The sequence below is a fragment of the Canis lupus genome, chromosome 37, assembly GCF_011100685.1.
Source record: "Canis lupus familiaris isolate Mischka breed German Shepherd chromosome 37, alternate assembly UU_Cfam_GSD_1.0, whole genome shotgun sequence".
In the NCBI taxonomy this organism is placed as follows: domain Eukaryota; kingdom Metazoa; phylum Chordata; class Mammalia; order Carnivora; family Canidae; genus Canis; species Canis lupus.
In genome coordinates this window covers 12,634,338-12,655,872 of record NC_049258.1, presented here as the reverse complement: position 1 = coordinate 12,655,872, position 21,535 = coordinate 12,634,338, and the positions used below count along the sequence as shown (strand labels likewise).

At 39.6% G+C, this 21,535-nt stretch overlaps 1 long non-coding RNA gene across 1 annotated transcript in view; it reads right to left on the bottom strand.

Moving 5' to 3' along the window:
* The window catches only part of LOC119867940, a 229,758-nt gene extending 209,766 nt beyond the window's left edge, over positions 1-19,992 (bottom strand). Inside the window, exons 1-2 of the long non-coding RNA XR_005385261.1 lie at positions 19,888-19,992; positions 14,416-14,475 (exon numbers count right to left, since the gene is read on the bottom strand). This is a non-coding gene — a long non-coding RNA (uncharacterized LOC119867940). The remainder of the gene's footprint in view (positions 1-14,415; positions 14,476-19,887) is intronic.
* Between the last annotated feature and the right edge of the window lie 1,543 nt (positions 19,993-21,535).

Here is a 21,535-nt window from a genome sequence, read left to right as displayed (position 1 = left end):
GTTGTTTTGCTCTTCTCTCATTCTGAAGAGAAGGCATTCAGAAATAAGAATGATCACAAAAAATACACATGGCCAATAAAAATGAAAAATGTTCATTCCCATTAGTAATTTTAAAAACATAAATTAAAGCAAGGAAATACCATTTTTTTCCACCTATCAAACTGGCAAGAATTAAAAATTGGCAAGAGAATGGAGGAGACATTCTTATAAACAACTTGTATATAGGAATATAAATGTGCTATAACTTTCTGCTATAACTTTGCTGGTGGGAAGTTTTGGCAAAGTGGATTAGAGTTTTAAAATGTTTGATTTCTAAAGTTTCTAATGAAAATAATAGAGACACCCACAAAGATTTATATATTTTAAGTTTATTGCAGCAAATTTTATAGTAGCCAAATTGGGAAATAACTCCAACGCTCATCCATAGGGAATTGGTTAAATGATAGTACAGTCATGTATGGAAAAGTCATGATTTTTAAGAATATTTAGTGGTAATGTTTATAATGTACCATTAAGTGGTACATCCATCTCATCTCATCCATCTCATTTCTCATCCAAATGAGAAATTTGGATGAAAGTCCTATTTAGAGCACTATTCCAGTTTTCTAATATGTATGTATATACATGAAAAATTCTGCACGGTATATATCAATATTTGTGTATGATGGGACTTGGGGTGATTTTTGTTTTCTTATATTGTCTGTATTTCTACAATGAGCATATTTTACCAGAGTACAATAAATCAATACTTTGAATTGTACAAAACAGAATTTGTGCTTTGTTTGGATCTAACAGGCTATTGTCAGTCAATTCAGTTGAATGATGGGACAATTCAGAGAAGAAAAAAATTCAGGCAACCTGGTTGGTTGGCAGTTGGCAGACAAAAGAGTTGGCTAATTTCCCGTACTTGTAATTTTTCAACTAGTTGCTTTGGCATCACATAAATACAGCTCGAGTTGGAACATTTGAAACTGAAAAAGCTTTAATGCCAAAAATCTTAGGCCAAAATTGAAAAAAGATGAACGCTGATTTTTTTTTCTACTACAGTTTTTTAAACATAAAAATGAACTAATAAAATAAATCCCCCATCACTCCCAGCTATATTTTTTGAGCATTTTAAAGTGTAAATATGGTCTTTAACCCCATCTGGCTGTGGAAGAGCTATTTATTAGGCTGCAAGGAGTGTAGGACAGGCAGCAGGAGAGGGGTGGTCCATGAGAGAAATAAAGCTATCTGCCTCAGGCTGGGCCTCTTTGTTTTCATAATTTTCACCTCATTCTATTGTTTTGCTATTACTTTATTGGTTACCTCGGATAGGGTCAAATTAACCTTTATAGCTGTCACCTCAGAGGTTAGCCAAAGGGCTAGTTTTCATCAGTTCTGTTCATTGCAATGTTCCCAGTGGCTGAAACAGACCCTGGCACATAGTAGGCACTCCAACAATTACAGGCTGAAACCTCTCTGACGTCATGCACAGAAAACTGCATAGTCATTCAGACATTCCCTTTAGCTTGAAACTCTGGGAGACATATTTGAGTAAAAATGCCCATGTAGAAATTAAGAGTCTAAATTATCAGTAACTTATAATTTAGTCTGATGAGTTTCAGGTCCTTGAGAATGAATTACGGCTGGTGGCTGAGAAAGAGCTATCAAGAATGAAGTTTAGGGCACTTAAAGGAAGAGAAGGAAAATTATGCTTGTCGAATACAAGCCATCATACTTTCAAATAAGCAAAGGTCCCCAGTAAACATACAAAGAGGGCTCATTTTGAAAACAAAATCTAAAATCTAATCTAAAATCTTGCCAGATGCTCTCACAGATAACTGTATCATTTAATCCCTGCAACAGTCTTTCAAGAAAGGCATTTCTTATCCCCATTTTGCAGATATGAAATTGAGGCTCGAATAGATAAGTAATTTCTCAAAGGCCTAACAGCTAGAAGCTAGAAAGTGCAAGAGTCCAGATTTGTCTGACTCCAAAGTTCCAAACCATGAAGAAAAATGAATAAAATTTAAAATGGGAGATCGGGAACAGTGTAAAGGAATTGGTCTTATCAGCATGGTTCAGAGCTGCCAGTCTTGTGGCACTGGTGGTAGTCTCTCAACTCGGCTGAGCAACTGAGGTGGGCTGATGATGGAAGAAATCTAGAGAATCCCTTCCCCAACCCAGCAGACAGGACTGTTGCAAGCCTACTGCTACGTTATCTTTACAAACGCTGTAACACAGCCGTACCAGCCCCCTGGGCAGTAAAAAATCCTCCCCAAGCACTTCTAATATCCTTAAATAAATACTGGGAAGTTCCAAGTAAATATCCAGAAAGCAAAGGTTGAACTGAGAGCTAAACAACCTTAAATTATTTAAATTCCTAAATATCAAATAAAAGAGCCAGACACTAGGTAAATTAGTGGGATGTTTACACACCAACTAGATAATTTCTAATCTAATTTGCAGTGGCAGTCAGAATGCCGCTGACCATTCGAAATAAATAATATGTTGTCTTAGATCTGGATGATTAGAAAGACTACTTTGCAAAGATCTGCTTTATCGTACAAGACCGTCTAGCAAGGGACTATTGCTGTAGGAGACAACTATTGCCAAACTGGGGATTATTTGCAGAATATACATGGCTGAGGATAATTGTGTGTAGTATTAATCTTATCGCTACACAGAAAACTCAACAAGCTTTCCTGGATAGTAGCTGAAAGTGAAATAAATATGATTTAGAGTACTTTTATTCCAGGGAGTAATTGCGCAGCCTGGCCTGCAGTTGACAAGTATAAACAATGTTTGGGAAGTCAGAAACAAATGTTTTAATTTTAGTGCATAAAAAAGTTTGTGAAAGAACATCTGAGTAGAACAAGACTGCTCTTGAAATCAAAAAATGACCACTCCCTCAGAAGGGCAGCTATCCAGACAAGAGCTTTGAGAATTGGAAAGCTGAACTCAATTCAGCCAGGCTTCCTAATTTCTGAAGCTCTGGTTTCCTCTGCTGCCAACAGAAAAGCAAGGCATACATAAAAATAGGAAGTGTGCACTTTCAGCAAGGCTTGCCAGCTTGCAGTATTCACAGGTTTCAAAGAAAAAGGCAATGGGTCATGGCAATGCTATGTCATCAAGAGAGAATGTTAGTCTGTACATGTTTCAGAATAATATTTAAGTACCAATAAGTGGGGTAAAATGAAAATTCACAGCAATAGATTACTAGATCTAATAATTTTAGAATTTATTTAAGAAATTGGCAGCATTATGAACCAAGAGTACATAATTGTACATATTTGATGTCAGAATTCATGAGTGTGGGTCTCTAGGTCAACCATGTTCTAGTCAATAAGTATTGATTAAGAACCCTATATGCGGGATCCCTGGGTGGCGCAGCGGTTTAGTGCCTGCCTTTGGCCCAGGGCGCGATCCTGGAGACCCGGGATTGAATCCCACGTCAGGCTCCCGGTGCATGGAGCCTGCTTCTCCCTCTGCCTATGTCTCTGCCTCTCTCTCTCTCTCTGTGTGACTATCATAAATAAATAAAAATTAAAAAAAAAAAAAAAAAAAAAAAAGAACCCTATATGCTTGAATCTAAGACCTGCTATGAAGGATACAATATTATCAGATATAACTCCAACCCTCTGAGAGATGGGAGAGGATGGAAAACAAACTCATCATGTCAGCTAAATGCCAAACACAGTTCTAAGCACTTTTACATTAAACGTGGCAACCCTCAAGAGGGATATTAGAATTTCTATTTTATGAATGCATTGTGCATGAGAGCATGAAAACAAGTATAAAACGATATAGTATATAATTCTTACATTGAATATTATCAGGTTCTACAGTTTGTGATTCTCAGGAAGTAGTATGAAAAATCCAGAAGGGCTGAAATCATTATTGACTAGAGTGACTGACAACCCGTGACATCATGAAGGAGCTGGTGTTTGGAATGCGTGCTAAAGTATAGGGAAAATTAGAATAGGTAAGACAATGTGTGGATGGAAAATGGTGCAACATTGGAGGTAAGAACCATGTAATTAAAAGCAAAAATTCATAAATAATAAGTGTATGGGGCAGAGGTGAATCAACGTGGTGGCCAATCTGATAGGAAGAGAGGATGCATTAAGGAGAGTATAGGAGAATTAAATTAGATAAAAGTTATGTTTAGATTCCAGTGGATTCAAAAATCAAAAGGAGGTAATGGTAGATTCTTGAATAAATGGTAGGAGAATTCAAATAGTAGGCCATATTTTGAACAAGTTCCTAGTCATAGATGCAGGTGATTTGGGCCATTCAGAACACACCTGCATAGAAAATACTATGACAACACTTTGTTTTATGAGGACATCTCTATGTGTCTAGAGATTTATGCGGTAACAAAATTTGAAACAGGAAGATTATTGTATTCTTTCATCTGGGGACAATGGCTTTGAACTATGGCTACAACAATAGACACAGAGAAGGAAAGCTATTTGTTTAAAGGAAGAAACTATGGGACTTTGTGATAGAAATGAGATGGCAGAGGGGAAATCGTGAAGATGAATCCCAAATATCTTGCTAAGGAAAGAAAGAACCTCTAGCAATGCAATGTAGGTATTAGTCATAAAGAAAGCACATAAAATTCAGCTCTGCTATGCCAGATCAGCATCATGGTTTAACCATCTTGTTTCTTGTTCCCTCCATTCAACACATACACTCATGATTCAGAGCTAGAGGGAGGAAGAAGGAATAGACAGTGAAGGGATTGGTTAGTAATGTTTGCCTTTTAGTCCAATATGTATCTTTCCCTAAAACAATGGAGGGGGTGAATGTGAGAGTGGTTTCTGCATGCCCGTGCCACCCAATGGTCAAATGTTAATGTAATTATTTTAGTTCCACTGGCCTTCAGAAGTTTCCACATCAATCTTAGGCTTCACAACCTAATATCAATGACCTATCAACGTCTACCAACCCTACCTTCTCCCTATCCACGACTATCAAATATGGGTATACTTTATTTGAAGGCAATAGGACCTAGAGAAAATATTTTGTTAAGAAAATAATGCTAACAGCAAGCATACTGACCAAAATTGATCCTCAGTAGTGTACTACCTGTCTTTTGGATTTTGGATTAGATGCTTCAAACAATAGCTTAGCACTGGGTGCAGTATCTGGCATAACACTAGTAAACAATAAATATGTGCTAAATGAATAAATAAACTTTATTTTCATCTTCTTCTTGGGTTTATATGTTGCCTTTGCTTGAAAACCTCCAAAGGCTTCCATTATTATGGCATTCAGAAGAATGCTTAGATAAGAACTAATCCTAAAATGGCCATGAATGTTTTGCAGCACAGTAGAATAGAAGAAGCATTTAACTTGGGCAACTTGAGTCTAAGTACAGTCTAAGTCTAACTTGCCTTGATCATCCATGTAACATTTGGACAAATCGCTTCCTCTCTAGGTTGCTGTTTCCTCGGTGGTAGTTGAGGGGTCTGGGTCAGGAGGAATGTCAGGCTTGTTCTGGTTTAACAACCTCAGAGTCCATGTAAGCTCACAGAAGCTAACTCTAAGATTACCTTGAGCCCTGCCCAGGACATTCATTTAAGTAAAATTTCTACTCTGGTCTTAAAATATGACTTAGTAGGATTTTCCTTTCATCACCTGACATAAGTCATTTGAAGAGTCTTCTGTGACAATCAGAATGAATGTGGCTCCAAGCCCTTTCAAGGCCCTTAAAACTAAAGATGATGATTCTGTGACACCTAGGTATCACCCATGGATTTTTTTTATCATACTGGGCATATGGTATGGTAATAATTATCTGTAAGGCCCTTTTACAGGAAACACCTGCTGATATGTAGGTCAGCCCAGCTGCTCTAAATATGAAACATTTCTGTACCTCTCCCTGTAGAGACAGAGAGATAATCAGGCCAGACTCTCGGCAAACCCTGAGGTCCACAACTTCCTTTTCATTCTCCCTTTCTTCTACCAGGGGTCTGCTGTCTCTCCCAGACTTCACATTTTATTTTCTTTCCAATAAAAGAGCAAAGGAACCACCATTAGCATGTGCACTTCTGCCAAATTCTATCAAGATTTAATATTCCTGGTCATATTTGGGTTTTAGATTTTTTTCCCCATTAAAAGCAGCAAGTTGGTAGAGGTTTTTTTTTTTTTTTTTTCTTGGTGGGAAGGTAGTGAGTGATAGGAAATCAATCAGAACATAACAGATTGTTTTAGATCTCTGTCACATGCTATCTCCTACAGCATACATTCCAAAGACACTGTGTGCATCTCCAGGACTGAGAATCCTATCCCAGCAACCCTGACTTCTTCCTCTTCTCCCACTTCTTGAAGTCAATTGTTTTCCTTTCAACTTCTTTCTCAAAGACTCCCAACTGTTCACAACCTGCCCCCAATGTTTCCCCCACTTTCCTGTGGCCTCACCGTTGGCCTAGGTGCCCCACTTTCTGTACTGTGGTACATCAATAGTCTCAGACCTTGGAGCTATTAGAGCTTTAAGGCCCCTAGAAAATATGCTTCTAGAATGTTATTATGCTAACTGTTAATAAATACTAAGTTAAATACTGGTTAGGAATGGAAAACATGGCAGCAACTCAAATGGAGAGTAGAAGCTGAAAGTAGATCAGACTCCTCAGGTGGGGTATGGAATAGGGCTAGGAGTAGGTACTGGATTAAATAGTGACCCCCCCCCCCAAAATTCATGACTACCCAGAACCTATGAATATGACCTTATTTGGAAATAGGGCCTTTGCTGATGTAATCAAGTTAAGATGAGGTTGTGCTGCATTAGGATGGGCCCCAATCCAATATGACTAGGGTCAGGAAAGAAGGCAACTGGGACACAGAACCGCACAGGAAGAACACCATGTGATGATGGAAGAGAGATGGGAGGGATGTAAGCCAAGGGGTGCCAAGGATTAGGAAGAGGCAAAGAAGAATCCTCCCCTAGAGGTTTCAGAGTGAGCACAGCCCAGCTGCCACTTCAATTCCAGAATTCTGACCTCCAGGACCATAAGAGAACAAATTTATGTTTTAAGCCACCAAGTGAACATTTGTCACAGCAGCCGTAGGAAATGAATATAGGTTATCACAGGGATTAAGTGTTAGTGGACAAAGTGAAACCCTGAGGATCTCACCCTGTGCACAGGAGGATGAGGGATCTGGGACCAAAGATCCTGCAGTGTTGGAAGCAGATCCAAAACTTTGCCTACCGTCTGTGGATATCAGAGTAGGTCCCTGTGCGAAGGAAGATGATAACAGTGAGGACTATGATTGTTACTAAGATAAAAAGAGAAGGAACAGAGAGGGAAAAAAAAGAAAATAGTGGAGAAAAGCATGATTTTAGAGAAAAATAACCTTGTTAGTGACTCTATATTGATAACCAGAGTCAAGGTAGAATGAAGGGTAAAACCCAAAATCTGGCTCTTGTGGATAAAATATTAATTATGCAAACTGCTTACCATTGATACCTAATAGCTTTCAAGCATAATAACAATTATGTGTATCATTAAATGTTAGAATTAAAATTTGTAATAATTTTATCAAAACAGCAAACTTTGTGTAAACAGCCCTTAAATAGTGACTCCTGCCACATGGTCACTAGCTCACAACCTAAAAACAAAAAACAAAAACAAAAGCTAGGCAACTGCTTCATACCCCTCACATAAGTACAGAGAAAATATGGCATGATGGTTATGCTATTTATGGATTTTACCACCCAGGCATAGACTTAATAAGGATCTGGAGAAACGAAGCCCATTATCATGTATGAAAGCAAACGTTGAAGGAACACAAGTCCACAGTGGTGGGATATCCTTTTGATATAATATTCCTTGATTCAAATAAAAGTACGTGTTATGTGTTCAACAGAGAACCATTGAGCTTTCTTTGGCATTCCTCTGTCATGTGTGCTGCCCACGTTTTAACAAAGACTGTTTGTGCTGATGTGTGTTTGCTGGTTTGTACCCCAGTCCCACACATAAAATGTCTTGTGCTCCCACCAAGACTTAAGAAAAACACCCTACAAGCATCAGCACACAATCAAATGCACTTGAAGTTCAGCTGAACTTTGTCTTCCATTTGAGACCATGAACACAGTCTCACAGGCTTCCTCTCCCAAACACACCAGATTTTTTTTGTTTCATGATCAGTCTGGGTTTAAACAAAATACAATTTGTTTTGAGAGCTATTTGAAACTAAAATAGGAAGTCGTGTTACTGGTTTATTGGTCTATAACTAGGTTCTTTCCTGCAGAGAGATGTTTTCAACATTCAGTGTGAAACACACACAGCAGCACCCTTTCTAGGGATGGGGTGATGGTGCCCTCTTGAGGAAGAAGGAATAAGGCAGGGGGAAAAAATAAAGTTGAAGGAAGAAGCCACTGGAAAACAGGAAAGGAATATTTAAGTATTCAGGTGGGCAGCAAACCAGTCCCGTCTATCTGAAAGGACGACTTGGGTTGGCCAAAGATGTGGACAACAAGCTTTTTGCATTTTTTTTTCCCCAGAGCAAACTCACAAGTCTTTATTTGTAAGTAGAGTCTGCTTTGCTCCTGCTTTTTATTAACAGTGTGTTTTCCAAAGTAATGCCATTCTGATGAGGCCATGCCTCCCTTGCTTTTCTGTAGCTCACAGCCAAAACTGCTTTTTAATTATTGAATCCACACTGTCACCCTGACAGAGTAGCTGCCATCTGATCCCTTCTAGCCATCCTTGAGGATCGCAAATCTCAAAACGTGCTGGCTATTGTACCCTCCTCCTGCATTGCGGGCTCTGGCTTAATTAATCTAACTATACCCATTCAGTCATTTTCCCCTTTCCTTGCTATTCAGTTCTGCCAAGCTCCTCGTCATTTTTCTTACGATTCTTTGAACTCAGCCCAACTTTCTGCCTGATTCTGATTCCAGGAATGTGGGCTTTACGAATCTTTTTTTATACAGGACAAGTAATATGTTTAGCTAGCATCTCTACCCACAACCCCCCAAATATGAAATCCTTTTAAGAGTTTCCTTGAAAGAAAACTGGCTAATGAACAATCTCAGAAAATGGAACAGACTTCCAGAGCACTTTACCTGATTCATTCCAATAAGGTACAGGCAACATATAAGATTGGAACCCCAGAGAACGTTGCAGGATGAAATTTGTGACCCTTGGCACAAATGCAGACATAGAACCACCTGACTGTATTGCTCATCCCTAATTTACTACCTTGGGACTGGCCAAAATAAAGATGAACACCTGCTGGCTTCCAATGGCCAGTATACTCTGGTGGATCAGAGAACTGGTTTTAAAACTATGCTAAGAGTTTCTGACTACTTTCTCTGCCACTGTCCAGTTGCATAAATTTCAGTCAAGTTACTTAAGCTTTCTAGACCTCATCCTCTCATCCATAAAACAGGGTGGTCCGAGTGTCTTCCTGTGCTAGGAGAACCTGGATCAGTCCTGTGGACAAGAGGCCACACCTACTTTTTGACTATTTGCTATATGATCATTATCCCTACATCTTTGAACATATTGAATTTACAAAACTGTCTTGAGAAAAAGCGAGCTTAAATAACTCAATTTTAACAAATTAACACATTAGGTAAAACAAAAGTAAAACCGGGCACCTGACTGGCTCAGTCGGAAGAGCATGCAACTCTTGATCTCTAGGTTGTGCCACGTTGGGTGAAGCAATTACTTTAAAATCTTTAAGACTTTTTTTCTCAATAAAAATAAATTTTAAAAGAGCATAGAATGGCATATGATGTCCTGTAGCTTTGTCTCAAATTGTCACAAGGCCACTTTTGAATCCTGGCTACTGTGTAACAGCCCCTCCTCGGCACCCAGAGTTAGAAGCTGCAGCTTCCTCCATCAGCGTCAGTCGTCTTAGGTGTCAGAGGGAAGCAGGTCACCTCGAAGATGAGAAACTGAGACTGTCACAGCCTTGGTGCTTCTTCATAGACCAACACTTTTTCCTGATCTACTTAAGAGAGAATGGCTCTTGGGTCGGGGAGGAGGCAGGGACAGACTTCTACCTCCACTCAGAGCTTTGAAATACCTTCATCACTTGAGGAGAGAGATCTCAGCATAAGAGAACTGAAAGACCAGGCCAGGTAGTATTTGATTATTACATGATATGATCTTAAGTCAAAAATGGAGTTTACTTGGGGGAGAAAACCCTTCTGACTCTGTTATCTGTCTCAAAATTCTGAACCTCCTGTTCACTGTCCTATAAAAAGAACTTCCTTATCAGCTTGGGACCAGAAAGGCATGTGTTCCTTTTTCTGACCCCAAATTCCTCTGAAATCTTGCTCACAGGTAGCTCTGGGGATTAAACAAGCTAGTACTTGTGATGGGCTCAGGCCTGGGCCTGGGACGGACAGATCTCCATCACTATTCCTGGTGATCATTTCATCTTAGGCTCCTTGGCAAATGTTGCAGTGAGTGAAACAAAGGGCTGAGCTTAGCTGAGCTGACTTCCTGGGCCCCATGCTCGTGCAAGAGGAGGTGTCTGTCCCAGGAAGGGCCCTACAGATGCTGCAGGGACAGGATGTCTCTTTAAGTCTGGAAGAGATCACACAAGGACAGAAATGTTTCCCCCTGTTCTCATCATGTCAAGTCCACCTCTGTCCTGGTAGGACCTGTCTCAGCACAGGAATTCTTTGAGGACTCTCCCATTCCTACAGCCATGCTCTCTATGCTTGTCCCTATTCTATGTAACTTTAAGCCCTTCTTTTCTTCACAGGGCGAGAAGGAACACATTTTTAAATGTATCACAATGTCCTTTCCCAACACTCTGCAAACACCTGGAGAACCATGCATGGTAGTTATATACAAATTGATCATTTTATTGACTCAATTCAGGATTCTTAGAGAGGAGTTTCTGTGAATAAGATTTTCCCCCTTTTATTTATTTAAAGATTTTATTTATTCACTCATAAGACAGAGAGAGAGAAGCAGAGACACACACAGGCAGAGGGAGAAGCAGGCTCCATGCAGGGAGCCCGACGCGGGACTCGATCCTGGGTCTCCAGAATCACGCCCCAGGCTGAAGGCAGACACTTAACTGCTGAGCCACCCAGGGATCCCGTCCCCCTTTTAAATAAGGCAAAAAAAATTTTTTTTTCCAGGAGTCTGTGTGGCTCTGCCTTGAATTTTACGGAGGTTGAGAATGGTTGGGTTTTAATACAGTGTAAAGCTTTTTTTTCTCTCCTATTTGTGGATCTATCTTTGTGCATTGGGCTTATTGCTTGAAACGTTAGAAGACAGATTTAGCTGATAACAAACATCCAATTTTACTATACTTGACCTCTGTCATCTCACTATGCATTACTCTACTGTAGATCTGACTCATCTTGTGGGTGACTATAACAATATTTCAAGACATTAGAGACCATGAAAAGGCTACTTAGGGATAGCTTTGCTCTGTATCAGTGATACTTGAGGCAGGTAGCCAGGAGGAGCAGGACAACCACCTTCCAGAATATTTCCCAGGGTCTAACTGCTCCATGTTCCTCATAAAACCCACAAAAGCAACAGGGTTTTCCTTTTGCCTCAAGTGGCTCATCACCTTACATAGGCATTTCTGAGATTTAAAATGCAATCAAGTGTAATTGAAATTTTAACTTCTGCAATATGTGTGTGAATAAGGATGTGACAAGGGTAGGGCATGGTTTTGTGTGGTTTGGTTTTGTCTAGAGGATCTAGTGTTATTCTTTAATCCTCTCTCTGCTTCTATTATGTTAAAGCCAAAGATCCAATGTCTCAATTCACCCTGTAGAGTTGTCTACACTGACTCAGTTACTTTATAATTCCTATAACGTGGTCTCCTCATCACTTAAAGTATGAGTAATTACATGTATCCCATTCTGTGAAAATGTTTTTCAAGATTCGCCTTGTGTTTCTTAATGCTGGATAGCCAGAAAATAAAATCGGTGCTACCCAGAATCAAGTAGATACCATCAATTACAGATAATAACCAAAGCTAGAGAATCCTATTTTAATATTCTTTAAACTGAGTTCCAAATAGATTGTTCAGTCTGCAGCCACAGACTCCAAAATATGAACTGAATATGAAAACATTTTAACTTTCATGTTTTAATGATAAGAATGTTGTTGGCATTAATATTTGAACATTTCAGCATACCTAGTTCTGAAGCTATGTCATGGCAGGCTCAGAATCCACTGGCAGACTATAAATAAAATCTTTCTATAAATATACTTTATGCCAAACTACCAGCAGAATACATTTTTCATCTTCTAAACAGATGGTATAAGAGAAAAATCATGCATGTATATGATTAATCAAATGTGCTTTTGCTGATAGAATTTTCATTACCATTACCAGCATGGGTTTTATGAAATTTCTGCATGTTATATTTTCTTTTGAGAATTAGTTTATTTAAGAAAATGATTAATATAAATGAAGACACAAAGATGACAGGCCTTTATGTGTTTGGTTTCTCAGAGGTCTACTGGGCCTGAGACTTAAGGGGGTTTGGGGGGGCAAAGACAAAAGCAGGCAGCTCTTTCGAGCCTATGGCTGATCTACACGCTTAGGTTCTCACCTTTATTATCCCAGATCCTACCCCAATCCCCCACTGGTCATCTGTCAAAACTTCTCTTCTACTAAGAAGTTAGCTTTTGTCAAAGGCCTTACCCTCTCCATGCTTATGACCAGTCTGCGAGAGACTGAAAATAAGAGAGTTTACTGAAGAAAATGTCATGGCAAAGGCTTCTCGCATGTTATAAAATAGCACCAACAGTTACCATTTTATAGTCATTAAAAAAATGGGGAGGGGACTCCTCTAGACTTAGATCATTTGGATTCAAACCCAGCCAAATCACTATAACGAAGGAGGGTGGTTGCCCACTGCTCTTATCCATTCTTCTATTTCTCCTTGTGCAGGACACCACAAATTTTCATCTGGCCATATTACCATCTAGAATCAAAGACCCTTCCTAAAGCCACCCTGGGGGCTAGGTGAGGCCATGGGACTAGACCATGGCCTGGGAGTAAATTTGAGCCAGAATATAATTAAGGTAGATGGCTCAGTTTGCCTTTCTGCCTTCTGTCTTGCTTCTGGATTGTATAGTGTGTGTGTGATAGCTGGAATTCCAGGAAGCATTTTAGACCTTGGTATGGCCATGAGGATAGGAGTGGTGTGCTCAGATGGTGTGTAGAAATTTAAAACTGGAGTCCCCGAAATCACTGAGGAAGTTACCATATCAGCTCTAGTCTGCCTCTTGTTAGACTTCTTTTATGTGGGGAAAAGAAAATGAACCTTTATTTATTTAACATGCTGTCTGTGGGCCTTTTAACAAATTGCTTGACCTCTCAGCACATTAGTTTTCATATCTACAAAATGGAGATAATAATAGCACCTAACTCATCAGATTTTTGTGGGTGTTCAATTAGATAATACCTGCAATGTGCTGAGGCCTGGGACCTCTGCGTATAACAAGCCCTCTACCAACAGACTATTGTTGTTATTGAGGATGCCTGATATTTGAGTACCTAACAAGCAGTTTTACCATTAAAAAGGGACCTGGGAAGTTCCTCAGCATATTATTTTTTTAATGTTCTGAAATATGAATATGAATCATGCCCTCTGAGAAGCAATGAGTCATTTAGCAAGGCAGAGACTAGCATCTCCTCTGAGTAGGGCTTTGCTATTCTCTGCTCATGCAGTAACCCACTTGTGGTATGACTAAAACATTGTTTCTTCATGAAAACAACTCTGGAAGAAAAAAAAAAAAAAACAAATGCCAGTGCTAGTCACAGTAACAAAGAAAACATTAAGCCTAATAAGGTTAAAAAAAAATGAAGTTTCCCAATTAGAATATTGACATTTTGGCAATAGTTCTGATTTATGGCATAAATATACCTACTGTATGCTCCACGCAGAGGAAGCTATAGATGAGAGAGGGCATTTTAAATATGAGTATCTTCAAATGACTCTCACTGTCTCATTCATAAATGTGCATGACCTCCTGTTGCATACGTTCCACATGCACAATCCACAGGTAATAGAAGGACCAAAGGTAAAAAATTAAGGGGGAATGGAACCTGCAGAATCACAACAGTGGGCAGATCCTTTTATACCAAAAGAGCTCCAAGAGTGAGGAAACTATTTTATTCATATCCACCTACTCCCCTCGAAAGACTTAAGACTTTTTCATAATAAAAGACACAGGATTAGCAAAATCCTAGAATGACTGAGACAAGAATGAAAGGGAATAGCTGAGAGGGAAGAATAATTACAGGCAAATAGCTGAGTCCTGGTCTGGAGACCCCACTTTCTGGGATTTCTCCTGGATCACAGGTCATGCTTGGAAAAGTTCCACTTAGAGAAGAGGGAGGAGTGCCTGCTGTGTTAGATCTCCCCCACTTGCCCCCAGGACCCTCACCGTGCCCTCACCCTGCCCCATGCCCATGGAGGCTGACCTGTGGTCTGCATCTGCAGGTTCCCTGTCTTCTGGTTTCTGGTTAAGCCAGTGGTGACCCCTGGAAGAAGACCAGAGGAAGGGGAGAGACTGAGATCATAGTATTTATCCTCCAATTTCCTCCCCGTGAGGTTGCTTTGAATTGTCTGCATCCCTAGACCCAAGCTTACTATTCCTCTCAGAACAGCCTGTTCTACAGGACTCCTTTCAGGTTCTCTAGACTTCTACACCTTCCTTTTGAGTCTAAAGATGCCAGATTTAGCAAAGACACATATAGGAAAAGCAGACGAATCTGAATTTTTAAAAACCAACTTTTCAGTATACCTCATCCAATCTTCCACTAAGATTATTTTATTGTTTATCTGAAATTCAAATCTAACAGGGCATCCTGTATTTTATCTGGCAACCCTACCCTAAGGGTACTGTCAGCTGCTAACCCTAGGTTCCTGCTGGCTTCCCTACACCCTGCCCACGCCTTTGGAATGAGTCCCTTTGTCTATAAGCCATCCTTGAATTATTCTGATGTGACTTTGCCATCTGTTTTCCCTCAGGATCCTGATACAGTCCTCATATCCTTTAGTTTTTCCCTGTCAAGGTTATTTCCTCTCAACCATCTCTCATATGCTAATTTCTTTCAGAAGATTTTCACAAGGGTCCTATGGCAAATAACCCAATAAGATTGAATGGAGAGTCGTACTCTCCAGAAAATAGATAATGCAGAGTTGGGAATGAGGACATGCTAAGGAGCTCAATTTAGATTCTTGCATCATGTATCTTAGCTTGTCTTTCCCTGAAAGTAGAAGCCTGAGACAAAGGCTGACTTTCAGGTCACCTATTTCTGAATGTGGCCCCAGGGAGCAGGGATACAAGCTGGAGAAAGGGAAGAAGGGGAAGCCAATGTGAGAAAGTGCTATTGAATTGACTACTGGTGATTGGTATTTGATCCCACCAAAACCTTATGAATCCTCATCAATATGACTCAGACCATCTATCCAAGGATTCAGAGAGGGGAAACACCTATCAGGGGAGTCTGTTCTCTGTCAGGGAGCAAGAATTTCCTATCCCCTTCAAGGTCATTCTAGCCAGACTAAGAATCAGAGTGACATGAGACCTTAACAGAGAAAAATCAAATTTAATTTTGTATATATGAGGAATCCACACAGACATGGAAATTCCAAAGACAGGTGAAATGAGGTATATGTGTCATTCTGGACTAAGGAGACAGGTTCTGGGACTTCAAAGGGAAGAAGATCATTCACAGGAAGATGAAAGAATAAATGTTTGGTAAACAAAGGTATTCTGGGCCACTCAAACAATGGGACATAAAGGACTTTGATCAAACAGGCCTCGCTAGATCCCTCCCTGTCTACCATACCTAGTTCACATTATGATGTAGTTATCTGTGGTGATAGTGGTCTTGGAGCAGGTCCTCTACCTAAATTCTTTTAGCCCGTTGTTAGGGAGGGGTAAAGAGATTTCCCTGGATCTGCTGGGTATTGATTGCTTTTTAATTTATAATAATCTTCATGCCTAAATGGCCCATCTTGAGATAGACTGCCTTGGCCTCCATCCCCACAGTGGTCAAGAGTGGTTTTATACATGCCCTGCATCTCCAGTTTAAACATCAGGGAGTACAGAGCCAGTTCTTGAGATTTCCATGCTGCAACATTAGAGAGGACTCGAGGCACACAATGGGAAGTATTTGGCACAAGCCTGAAGTACAGTGCTGCCTAGTACTGTCCAGTTGTGACTCTCTGAAAGAATCAAAGCTCCCACAACATGGTTGAAGACAAGAAGATTTTGAAGGGGGCCAAGATGTCTCCCATACCCAATGAAGGCCAATCTAATTTTATAGGAAGGTGAGCTACAAGTTTATCCAGCCATGTGCCAAGACATCAATGAAGATAATCAAACGCTAATGCTATTGAGGAAGCATGTCCTTCCTAAAACGAGATTGCTGGAGGAGTTGCCACAGTTGCCAGCAACTGGAAGTCAGACATTCAAGCACAGAATACGCTTGGGTAGAGCTTAATTCATGAGAGGAGCCAAACCAAACTCCTCTTTGAAACTACTATATGTCTATAGCAAATAGTTATGACAGGCCATGGGGGCTGTCCATAGAAAGTCCACAAGTAGACATACATGGGAAATTCATGGCTTCTCCAACACAGCTGCAATTAAGAGGTGATTACTCCAATTTGGTGCAATAAGAATTTCATGGCTTAGAGTCTCTATTAGTTCTGAGTAGCAGAAGTATTGCTTTGTATGGAAACATGACAGAATTGATACTTCTATGCCCTGGTGAGCATCTCATTCCACCCACACAGCCAAGACCACCAACCTCAGGTCTGTTTCCATGGTAAACTTGGGTGGGACAGAGAAACATACCAAATCACCTCCATCCTTCCCTTGTTTGGGTAAGAACACTTCTGAGAAATCAGCCTTGAATTCATCTAAGTCGTCACTCTTATTCATCCTTGAACCCAAACCACTCTACATGGTCTGGTCTAATAGAAAGACCAAGCACTAAGTAGGTGGGCAGAAGATTCAATGGTTAGGTATGGGTGTAACTAGAGAGCATCCCCAAGATAATGGAACTTATTCATAAATAACACCATAACTCACAGGGCTGTCTGCAGGAGTGACCACAGATGACCCTCATATTCTATCTTAGAATATAATTCCGCCCCACATAGTGAGCCAGAATTGGGCTTCTAATCATACGCAGTGTAAGCTGTATGTTAGTTCAGACTATTATCATCATGGGTATAATTCAACTTTTCACTTTGTGGCAAATAAAGAAACCTAAGCAATATTTTCAGTATTTTTCTTCTCCATGTGAAATGTAGTAGTGTGAAATACAATAATTTAAAACTATTCCTCTATTCCCGATAGTGCAGCATTTCAAACTTCATTCTTTCTTTTGTGTCTACAAAAAAAATCCTTGAAAAATGATTAAAATTAACACTTTTAATAAGACGGGAGCATAGAAAACAGGGGCTTTAAAATATTTTGTTTTTCACATTCTTCCACCATTCAGAGTAGCTGGAAGATGTGTTAGCCATCAACCCACATGACATTGAAGACTTGGAAAAAAAAAAAAATTAAGTCCTTTCTTTATCTTAGACCCTGCTCCAGAGCATATTACCCTTTGACCTACCAGTAGGATTATACTCAAATCACATACACAGTTTCACTTAAATTGTTGTAGTTAAGTAATAAGTCTACAACAATTAAGACTGTATTTCATCTGCAAAAAAAAAAAAATCAATTTGATCCAACCTTTCCTTTTCATCAATATGTCAACAGATTGTTCCTCTAAAAACTGCATAACCTGTAAGGCATTTGAATGAACCATGAATGGGGACACCTGCATATTCTAAGGGCTAAATACACCCCTGAGTGTGATGGGCAATGTATATCATTATTTCAAGGCATCAAAGACCTCATACTTCCTCCAAATGCTCTCAGGTCATATATACTTTGCTGGGCAATCATGTAGGTGAGATATTCAGATATTCTGGCCCCCCTATCATCTGTGCTACATACAAAAGCCTTATTCTTTTATAAGCCTAGAGCTGTGCAGTAATAAAAATGGTAGACAGGGGTGCCTGGGTGGCTCAGTCGGTTAAGTGTCTAACACTTGATTTTTGGCTCAGGTCATAATCTCAGGGTGATGAGATCGAGCCTCATTCAGGTTCTAAGCATGGAGCTTATTGAAGATTCTCTCTCTCTCTCTCTCTCTCTCTCTCTCTCTCTCCCCACCCCCTCCTGCCCCATCCCTTCCTCCATTCTCTGAAAATAAAGGTGGGGGGCAGAGAAACTTGTTAAGCTAAGAACTGGTCAAAGCAGAGAGGTAGGAGTGACTGGTGAATAAATTACTATTAGAATTGGTGTTAACAGTAAAAGGTGTTTTGACTCTTTAATAAAAAGTTATGCAACCTGATAGTTGCTGAAGGGAATTTAAGAGATTGATGATGACTTGGTTTATGCCCAGTGAGGACCGAATGTTGAGCCGAGAAGCAACACTTGACATCTTCCATCAAAACGTCTGACTCCAGGGACCCAATGAGTCGTTAGCACAGGGTATGAAAGCTGCAGCCACGTGCCTTTCCTTTTTGCTGCATGGTAACCAAAAAAGGGACTTAGGTTTGGAGGACCACGGAGGAAGTTACGTACAGGAATTCACTTGTGATTTCCAGCCTCAGTTACAACATATATAGACTTTGGAAGTCATCACTACTGTTCTTCTGACAAGAAAATACTATAAACATTGAAAATTAATGACTTTTCTCAGGCTTATCAGGGAATTTAGGTTGAAAGCAAACTGGCACCTTGAAATCTGTAGAGATGGGGGCATCTCCTGTTCTTGGTAGCTGAATCAGCCAAGAACAGGAGTTGCTGGAGCCATAAGTTGACAGGTACACTTACATGGTAATTTTGGTGGATTGCTAGAAGCTGAGTGTGGAGTAATGTGAGAATGGAAAAACTCCAGAGGTCCTAGTCATAGAAGGGGCTTCCACACCTTGATGGGCTTTCCTTCCAGGAACGTACCAGATTGTCATGATGAAATCTGAGAAAGATGTTCTCTGGCTTTGGGGAGGGGAATGGTCATTATTGCGAATCCATCAGAACCTTCTCTGTAACAAAGATCTATTCTCTAAGGGGAAAAAAAGCTTTGCCAGAGCCTTATCCCAGCTGGGGGAAGGGCATTCCTTCCATTCCAGACCTCTCCAGCCTTTCTGTCTCATTTAAAAGAGAAAATACAAAGTCAACAGGGGTCAGAGCTTCAAGATCAAAATAGATTGGAAAGGAGTAAATTGCAGGGAAATAAAAGCTATACTTCTGATGAAACACTTGTGAAGGTCATAGTTCCGCAACAAAGCCCACTAAAAGCCTGATATTTAATGAGATGTTTTTAATTTTTTTTTTTTTTTTTTTTTAGTTCTTTTTAAAATTCCAGTTTGCAGTGTACTATTAACTTCAGGTGTAGAATTTCGTGATCACTTACATTTAACATCCGGTGCTCATTACAAGTGCCCCCCTTAATCCCCATCGCCTATTTAATCCATCTCCCTACCCACCCACCAACCTTCCTTCCAGTAACCTTCAGTTTGTTCTCTACAGTTAAGTCTGTTCCTTGGTTTGCCTCTCCCCACCCCCCATGTTCTTTTGTTTTGTTTCTTAAATTCCACATATGAGTGAAATCATATGGTGTTTGTCTTTCTCTGACTTATTTCCCTTAGCATAACATTCTGTCCCCATCCACATCATTGCAAATAGCAAGATTTTATTCTTTTTTATGGTTAAGTAATAGTTCATTGTATATATAATGGACCATTATTTATATATTAACACATAAATAATTTACTTATATATATTTATATATATTTAGAATTTATATATTAAAATGTTATGATAAATAACATTTATATATTAATATATATATAAATACACACACATACATACATACCACAGCTTCTTTATCCATTCCTCAGGCGATAGACTTGTGCTTTTTCCATAATTGGGCTATTGTTAATAATGCTGCTATAAATATCAGGGTGCATGTATTCCTTCATATCAGTATTTTTATATCCCTTGGGTAAATGCCTAGCAGTGTGATTGCTAAATTGTAGAGTAGTTCTATTTTTAACTTTCTAAGGAAATTTCATACTATTTTCCAGAGTGGCTGTACCAGTTTGCTTTCCCAGCAACAGTGTAAGAGGGTTCCCCTTTCTCTGCGTCCTCACCAACAACTGTTGTTTCCCGTGTTGTTCATTTTAGTCACTCTGACTGGTTGTATTTCCCTGACAATGAGTGATGTTGAGCATCTTTTCATGCCATCTGTATATCTTCTTTGGAAAAATGTCTATTCATGTCTTCTGCCCATTTTTAAAACTAGATTATTTGTTTTTGGGGGGTATTAAGTTTTATAAGTTCTTTATATATTTTGGATACTAACCCTTCATCAGCTATGTCATTTGCCTTCTGTAGGTTGTATTTTAGCTTTGTTGATTATTTCCTTTGCTGTGTAGCAGCTTTTTGTTTTGATGAAATCTCAATAGTTTATCTTTGCTTTTATTTCCCTTGCCTTGGGAGACCTATCTAGTAAGAAGTTTGCTGATGTCAAAGAGGTTACTGTATTCTCCATTAGGATTTTGATGGTTTCCTTTCTCCCATTTAGGTCTTTAATCTATTTTTAATTTCTTTTTGTGTATGCAGGAATAAAGTGGTCCAGATTCATTCTTTTGCATGTTTCTATCCAACCATTTCTACCATTTCTTAAAGACTGTCTTTTTTCCACTGGATATTCTTTCCTGATTTGTCAACGATTAATTGACCATATAGTTGTGGGTTCATTTCTGGGTTTTCTATTTGTCTCACTCATCTAGGTGTCTGTTTTTATGTCAGTACAATACTGTCTTGATCACTACAGCTTTGTAGTTAGAAAACTGGATTTTGTAATTAGGGGGTGTTCTCCCCTTCTCCCACGTCTTGACACCACACCAGCAGTAGATAACAGCTGAAGAAGTTTTAAGACCCAGATTCTTCCTGAGGAGGAATACTTTGGGAATTCCAAAGTATCTACTCCTAGAGAAGCTGTATAGCGGCATAGAGCCTGATTCCTAGCAGCAAATGCTATGGCATCTACCATCATGTGGTTCTGTAGGAGGGCTTGACACCCAGAATACATCACTGCAATAAGTCACAATAGAGAGGAAAAGCAGAACCACGCCTGACAATTTTGCCCATGTCTACTCTCCTGTAAGTAAGCCTGGGCTTCCCTGGTACAAAGGTTTTTAGACACGAAGTTGCTGGCTGTCGTATATTGCTGACAGAACTTCCATGATGTTAGTGGACTTACTAGATGAGTCACTGAAGAATCTTTGTCCCCTGCTTGCCGTAGCTCAACATTAGTCTCAAGAGATGCCTGTAAGATTAACCATTCTTTATAGATGATTCAATTAATCTAGATTGCTGACCTCAGCAGTCCAAACTGGTTCATGATGGAAGGTTCTAAAGACTTCTTTCTAGATTTGCAGAAGCAAGATGCTATAGATCTAGCACAAAATGCTGAATTTGCAAATGCTATCAATTTGCAACTGTACAATACTCAGAGC